Here is an 8,409-nt window from a genome sequence, read left to right on the forward strand (position 1 = left end):
TTGACTGATTGTGTAGGAATTGCTAACCTCGTAGAGAGAGTATCTTAGATCACACACCTGAGGAGCCATAGTGACAGGGGTAACCCGTTCACGGACATCTAGGGTACTTCCTTGAAAGGGGAGGTAATTTCTCTACAAGGAAGTAAGAGACCAGACCAAGTCCTTATGTCTATCCTTAATGACACCAATTAGAGTTGAGTTCTTGAGATCTACTGAGGTGCCCTAGTGACAGGGGTTAACCGTAACAGGATTTCACAGGGATCTTGTTTATTTAGTGCTTAAGGATGGTTGCTTTAGCTTCCGGTGAATGCATGTCGATGGACAATGTGTAAAGGATAGAATGTGATACATCAATATCACCATAATGAAACCGAACCCCTAGAACTCTTCATAAACCAAGTTAATTATTCTCTCTTCACTAGTTCTCGTTTCCATTTCCCAATCTCTTTTCTTTAGAAAAACTTACAACCATCGGTAGTTTAGTTAATCCTAAGTGAACCATTGCTAGTGCTTATAACCAGTTCTCGTGGGATCGATAATCTTTATTACTGACAACGAATCCGTGCACTTGCGTAATCGTAACAAGTTTTTAGCGTCGTTGCCGGGGGTTGCGTTTATAACATTAGCAAAAATCATATTAGATTAGACTAGACTTTGTTTTTTTCCTTTATCTTTCCTTTTTCTAATATTATGCATTTCAGAGATAAATAGTTTTATTTTTGTTTTTCTTTATTTTCTGCATTTTTTTAAAAACACCTAAAAAAATAATATTATTTCAACTCTCTTCTTTACTATATTCCATATCTTGTTTTTGCATGCGAAGAGCTAATCTTTCAGGACAACTTCTACCGTTCGATCCAGAGATTGATAGGACTTTCTTGAGAAGAAGAAACTTACAAAAAGTATTTCAAGCCACACAAGAATCTTCAGAAATGGCTGACAAACTGTTGAAGGATTACGCAACACCTTATGCACGAGGGGTTCGGTCTAGCATTACTCGACCGCCAATCAAAGCTAACAATTTTGAAATCAAGCCTGCAGTAATCCACATGGTTTAGCAAAATCAATTTGGAGGAGGACCGCATGATGATCCAAATCATCACTTAGAGCTTTTCTACGAGATTTACGGTACTATGAAAGTGAACGGGGTCCCTCAAGAATCAGTACAATTACTTCTTTTTAGATTCTCCCTGAAAGACAGAGCCAAGCAGTGGCTAAATTCTCTTCCAGCAAACAACATAACGTCTTGGGAGCAGTGTGAGCAGAAATTTCTGGACAAATTCTACCTGCCAAGCAAAACTGGCCACATGAGGAATTTGATCGCAAGCTTCAAACAGATAGAGTCAGAATTATTATTTGAAGCCTGGGATAGGTTCAAAAGTATGCTGAGACAGTTCCCCCATCATGGCCTTGAGAAATGGTTGGTTCTACACACATTCTACAATGGAATCAACTATCATACGAAGGTATCCCTCAATTCTACAACAGGAGGAGCAGTAATGAACAAGAGCCTTGATGAAGCTGAAGAGATCATAGAGAATGTGGCACAGAACCACCATCAGTGGGAAATCGAAATATCTGGTGGTTCTTTCTCAGGAAATCTAATAAAGGCATCAGGAAAATTTGACGTAGATGCAGTCACACTCATGTCTGCAAAACTAGACGCTCTGACCAAGAAGCTTGAGGCCATGGGGAACAACACGACCAATGCAATAGTATGTGTTTGTGAAACTTGCGGAAGTATGGATCACGCTCAAGATACTCACCCCTTAGGGCCAATACAAGCACAGATAAACATGCGATGCAATAGTCAGTTACAACCAAAAGTAAAACAATCTATACTCCAACACATACAACCCTGGATGGAGGAACCACCCAAATTTTTCATACTTGAATAATTAGGACCAAGGACCAGCGAAACAAAGCTATCAACCTGGGCAAAAAAGCTACCCATCTGGACAACAGACTTATCAACAACAGCAACCTTCACAACTGTCCAGAATCGAAAAGATGCTAGAAGAAGTTCTCTCAGAGCAAAAAGAGATGAAGAATGAGATCAAGCAATTGACTCAAAGACTGGGAAATTTCGAAAAACATTAGAAGATGCAAGACAGCCAGATAGCCTAGATAGCCCAGTCTTTCTCAAGAGCACAAGGAACATTTCTAGGAAGGCCCAATATAAACCCAGTGGAACACTACAACCGCATCGAGCTGAGGAGCGGACAAACTTTGGGAGACCCCCAAATCACTACTAAGAAAGGACTTGACTCAGAGGAAGAGCCCTCTCCCCTAGTGCCTAATCAGATCCAGAACAAGGATAGAGAGGAGATCACCAAGAAAGTTGAAGGAACACTTCAAATTCCCCCACAAAATCAGATAATTCCTTTCCCTCAGAAATTGATAACATCCCAAAAGGATGAAGAGTTCAACAAATTCCTGAAGAAGATTAAGGAAATTTGCATAGAAGTACCACTGATAGATGCACTGCACCAAATGCTGAAGTTCGTAAAATTTTTAAAGGATATTTTATCTAACAGGAGGCAGAAGGGCGACTTCGAGACCGTAGCATTAACAGAAAACTGCAGCACTCTACTTATGGTAAATATTCCACCGAAACTTCAGGATCCAGGGAGTTTTTCCATACCTTGTAAAATTGGTTCTGAACTCATACAGAAAGCTTTCTACAACTTGGGAGCTAGCGTCAGCCTACTTCCGTACTCGTTATGCAAGAACCTAGGACTCTAGAACATTAAACTGACTACTATGGTGTTGCAATTAGCTGACCATTCATGTAGACACCCAATGGGAATAGTGGAAGACGTGCCAGTAGAAGTAGGCGGATGCATCATTCCTACATATTTCATTGTCCTGGATATGGAGGAGGATCCCAAGATACCAATCATCCTTGGGAGACCATTCCTTGCCACCGCTGGAGCTCTCATTGATGTGAAAAGTCACAAGTTATCCTTGGAGATCGGCAAAGAAAGGTTAGAATTTGATTTATCTTATTCTTCTAACTACGACCCCTCTTCTCAGGGAAATGCTAGCAAGATGAACATACACAAAGTTGAGGAATGCAGTTTCCAAGAGAGGTCCCCTCCAGCAAGCAATAAGAAGTACATTTGTCCTGCACGAGTGAAACTAAAGGTGCTGACTGGAGCATTAACCCTAGGAGGAGAGTCGTGCTTCCATGGGTTTAGTCCACACTAACTAAAATGGGGTCGAGCTAAATCCTAAAACAAGCGCTTCTTGGGAGGCAACCCAAGGGTTTTTCATTTTAGTTCATCATTCCGTTTATCATTTTATTTCTCTAGTAAGTTCAAGTCGAGTACTTTTATTATTTCTTTATTTTTGGGTATTCATTTTCAGGATGTGCATAGTCTCTACGAGCTGGCCGTGAGCATTTCATAGGCGTGGAGGCGTCAGAGGAACCAAAATGGCGAAAGGCGAGTCACCGTGCGCTTAAGGGAGTCGGTCGTGTGACCCCACACGACTATGCGAAGCCGACAGAGGGACAAAGGCCATTGGCCGTGCAACCTTGCATGGCCGTGTGGCCTGTGCAGAGAAGAGAAAGACACCGGTCATGCCAATTGGCACGACCGTGCAAGAAGACCAGCGGAGAAAGAAACACAGGTCGTGCCAATTGGCACGATCGTGCGATCAATGTAGAGAAGAAGAAGGCACGGGCCGTGCCAACCGACACGGGCCGTGCCAACCGGCACGGGCTGTGCCAACCGGCACGACCGTGAGACTTTGGCCGAGGGGAGAAGAGAGGGGGCCATGCCAATTGGCACGACCGTGCAGAAAAATCTACCTACCCAGTCGTGTCTATAAGACATGGTCGTGCCCCTACCCGTGTGCGCCTCCCACCCCTTTAAAAATCCCTAATTCCTATCTCCTTCTCTCCCAAAAGTTTTCTCCTCCCCACTACACCTCATCAAACCCTAATCCCTACCTCTAGAGTTCATCTTTACTTAGATCTACATCTAGATCTAACATTTTTTCAAGCCACAAATCCGGAAAGAGAGAAGCAACTCCCCTATTTTCCTTCCTTCTCCTCCGCTCCCATCCTCAAGATCCATCTCCACAAGAAATTCCTCAAATCCTTGCACATCATGTCGTAAATCTTGAAGAGACTTCAACAAGGAAGCGGTGGATCTGGCGAAGGAGATGCGCGGGGAGGCGACAAAGGCAAAGGGAAAGTTTCTTCTTCAAAAGGCAAAGGAAAAAGGGTGGCGTGTGACGAATGTAATGAAAATGAGTTTAATATTATTTTTAGAAATCATGAACATAAAGCTAGATATGATATCCTTGTCGCTAGAAAAATTATGTGCACTAGATATATGGATCCCACTACTTTGGATATGCTAGGAATTAGGGTTGACGTAGATTAGATGATTAGTTCTTTAGATTGGAATGATATTATGTACGCTTATTCACCGACTTACCCCCGTCTAGTTCTTGAATTTTTGAGCTCAATTGATGTTAAATTTTTATCTGAGGATGACTACGTAGGGGTCATAACTTTTAGGATGATGAATAAAGAAGTTTGGTGGACTTTTAGTGATTTTAATAATTATTTTGGTTTACCTATTGGTGGTTCCTATAGATTTGATGATGAGATTAAATGAAATGAATTTTGGACGTCAATAATCTAATTAAAGGAACCTTACGAACCCTCTAGAGCTAAGGCATCTCGCATGCAAAACCCGACCTTTAGATACCTTCACCGAGTGATGAGCAAAATAATCTTTAGTCGAGGAGAGAGTGATGGGGTGGTTAGAAAGGTAGATCTCTATTCTCTTTGGGCGATGTTGAATAAAGTGGATTTTGATTCTGGATCTCATTTCTTATAAAATTTGTTGAGAGCAGCTAAAGCATCTTCGGGGATGATAGTGTTTGGTGGATTGATCACCCAAATAGCATTCAATCTGGGTTGTGAGCTTGATGTATTAGAGGTCATTCATGGTAATGACAAGATCGACATCGATTCTTGTCTTGCAATGAAGATGATTTGTCGGGATGATAATGGGTTTGCCTTTCCTAGGAACAATGGTTTTCCATTACCCCTTCCTTGCCCCGAGCACACTTCAGTTTGCAACCCCGCGAACTGGGTGATTATTGACTTAATCCCCGAAATTGTTCCCTCCATTATAGAAGAAATCGAGTACCACCAAGAGCCCTCATTATCAGGATTCCCGCAACCTTCCGGATATCCGAAACCTCCTAGGCACTCTTTTGCCTATAGTACGGGACTTTCTAGATTTGATTTTTCTGACTTCCGTGCCTCCTTAGACTTCCTTCATGAGAAGCAAAATACCCAACAACGATTGTTGGAGAGTTATCTGATGACCAGTTTAGGGAGGTACAGGATCATTTTCAGTTTACTAGAGATTTTCATAGTCAAGTGTCAGGGTTCGTTTAGGACTATGAGGTTGATCAGGAAAGAATGAGGAATTTTATGGATGATATGGATATTACTAGATAACAAGTAGATGCCCTTTATCAATATCATCAACACCTTGGCCATCTTCCTGGTATGCCTAGATTTCCCTCCGGCACACATCGGGGACCCCCTTATTCCCCACCCCGGCACCGTATTGATTTCATCGGGACGATGAAAAGTCTAAGTCTGGGGGGTGTTGTGTCTGCACAACCTGAGTCGAGTCAAGTTTTTCTTTTTTTTCTGTATATTTTATTAGTCTGCTTTGTTTATTCACATTTTATTAGTTTCATATTTCTATTTGCATCTCATTTGCACTTTTTTACTTAAAAAAATATAAAAAGGTTTTGAGGCATATTTGAGAACATCAAACCTTCTACTTTTTCTGCTACTTGTCCAATAGCAAAATGACTAGCATTTTCTTAGTTCATGTGTTGTCAAGATAGTATTAATATGTTTGGTGTATCTTCTTTCTTTATCTTGAGTAGCATGAAATAAGCTAAGTATTGTATAGAGTTTAGTATAAGTCTTGGCCTAACCTTAAAGATCTTATTTTCACTACACTTAAGTACTTAAGCTTGAATAGTAGAAATATTTTTGAAATAGTTATGATTCATCCAAATTATTTAGTACTTTTATTCCCATGGTGATTCCTTATTTACATTTTCGTTACTAGATGACCTCGAATCATGGAAGCTCATTTGGAAAAATCTAAATCCCAACATATACATCTCGCATTTGTGATTAATGCTACACCTCTTTAGTAAAAAAAAAAAATTGAATAAGGGATAAAAATAGTTGTCGTGAGTGGAAACTAGCAATTCACCCCTGTGAGACCAAATTAGGTTACTAGGGAAATGAATGTTATGTTTCTCTTGATTCCGAGTAGTATCCTTTGAGACTTTGTGTAATTTAAGGAAAATGAACCAAGTGTGTGACAGATAAGTGGCTATCACCGAGAACATTAGGAACTCAATTGTATGTCGACTTAACTAAGACAGAGAATTGAAACTTGAAGAGTTTGAGCTACTTATTGCACCGAGCACAAAGAACTTATGATTAGGTGATTAGGTCATACTTAGGTTACTCCACAATCGTGTTTATCAATGAAACAAGTTGATAGAGTTAGGCGAATGCACTAGGGATTATGAAACATTGCAGGAGCTCATGAACATAGTTTACAGCGTTTTTCTTGAGGACAAGCAAAGGTTCAAGTCTGGGGGTGTGATGTGCATAAATATTATGATGGTTTATGCATGTTATAACGCACATTCACTTGCTTTATACGTATATATTCTTTGCATGATCGTCTCTTTTATCATGTACTCATCATAAATACTCTTTTGTTTGGATATCTACTCTTTGTTTGGTTTTGTGTTGACAAGAATAACTTTCGGAGTAAAAATAGTGATTGTTGATGCACTGGAATGAGGCAGAGAACACGACCATGCAACCTTGCACGACCGTATGGCCAAACAGAAGAAGAGCAGTGCACGACCGTGCAACTCTTGCATGGTTGTGTGACCAAACAGAGATGGATCCTTGCATGGTCGTGCAATCCTGCACGGCCGTGCCCCCCACGACCGCAGCTAAGCAATGCACGGCCGTGCAATCCTGCACAGTCGTGTCCTAGGAGCCGAGCCCCAGATCCACATGGTCGTGCCAATTGGCACGACCGTGCAGCACGAACAGAGACAAAAGAAGGCACAGTCATACCACATCTGCACACCCGTGTAGTGCAGCTAGAGGCAAAAGAAGGCATGACCGTGCCACATCCGCACGACCGCGCTGCTGCAGTCGTACCCTAGCCAATAAAAGGATTCTAACCCTTCTCCTGGGGGGGGGCAAGCCGTCAAAGAGAGAATCGCCTTGGTGTCGTTCCACACCATCCAGAACCTCCGTCTAGCGATGTTGAGTTTTTCGGGCCGCGAAAACCGCTTTTTCGCGTCGCGGAAACCCCGAATCACCCTAGCCAACGGATCCGTGCGAAGAGTATAGAACGAAAATTTATGAGTACGAGTTTAAAACTTAGATCTACTCCTAGACCTACATGAAGAAAGATTTATACCTTCGATGCGAAGCCCTTCGCAATCCCGCTTGTCCTCGGTTCGCCGGATCTCGAAAGTGTCAAAGTAGACATTTCTCTATGTGTATCCACACAAGCAAGAGATGGAGAAAAATCTCTAAGGATGTGCTAGCAACCTTAAAGATCAGTAGGGAGGAGAAGGAGAGCAAGAAGAAAACTCAAGAGGAAGAAGAAGATGGAGTTACAACCACTTGAATGAAAAAATCAATTTTCATTCCACCTAAAAGTGGCCGGCCACTTCAAGGCATGTAACCCCCATGGAATATCAAGAGTCAAGTCTCTTGATCTCCTCCATGAGGTGACATTTGGTCAAGTCAAACTTGACCAAATGAAGAAGCCTTGATGATGTGGCATTGGTCAAGTCAAAGTCAAGTCGAAACTTGACTCTTCATCTTCCTACTTAAGTCAAGTCAAACTTGACCACTTCTCTCCCTTGGTTGATCTAATATAACCATTGGTTCAAGTTAATTTTAATTTAATGAATCTCTATTCATTGAATTAAATTAATTAAATGAGTCTAAGTCCAAATTAGACTCACTTAACACATGAACCAAATTGAGTCCAACTCAATTAGCCTACTTTGGATTACTCTTAATCCAATTTGGTTCATCATATGAACGTAATCATTTAGGTTCATCTAATGAACCTAATCTCCATCTAATTGCCCTTAGTGTGTGACCCTATAGATTCTTGTAACGTTGGCAATGCCCCTAAACCCATTTAGGAGCATAAGTAATGAGCGGTATCTAGCAACACATCATTACTACCCAAGTTACAAGAATGTTGAGATCCAACATCATCTTGTGACTACTAATTGTTGTTGGAACCCCAAGGTTGTTTTGGTGTGATCAACAAGTTAAGTTAGGTCCTGTGTATTTAA

The 8,409-nt window shown here is 41.3% G+C and overlaps 1 non-coding gene across 1 annotated transcript; it reads right to left on the minus strand.

Moving 5' to 3' along the window:
• Positions 1–1,305: 1,305 nt before the first annotated feature.
• LOC122049975 lies at positions 1,306–1,411 on the minus strand. Its single transcript, XR_006131203.1, has one exon. It is a non-coding gene; the product is annotated as a small nucleolar RNA R71 (small nucleolar RNA).
• Positions 1,412–8,409: the final 6,998 nt, after the last annotated feature.

Source organism: Zingiber officinale, chromosome 2B (genome assembly GCF_018446385.1).
Source record: "Zingiber officinale cultivar Zhangliang chromosome 2B, Zo_v1.1, whole genome shotgun sequence".
NCBI classification, from domain to species: Eukaryota; Viridiplantae; Streptophyta; class Magnoliopsida; order Zingiberales; family Zingiberaceae; genus Zingiber; species Zingiber officinale.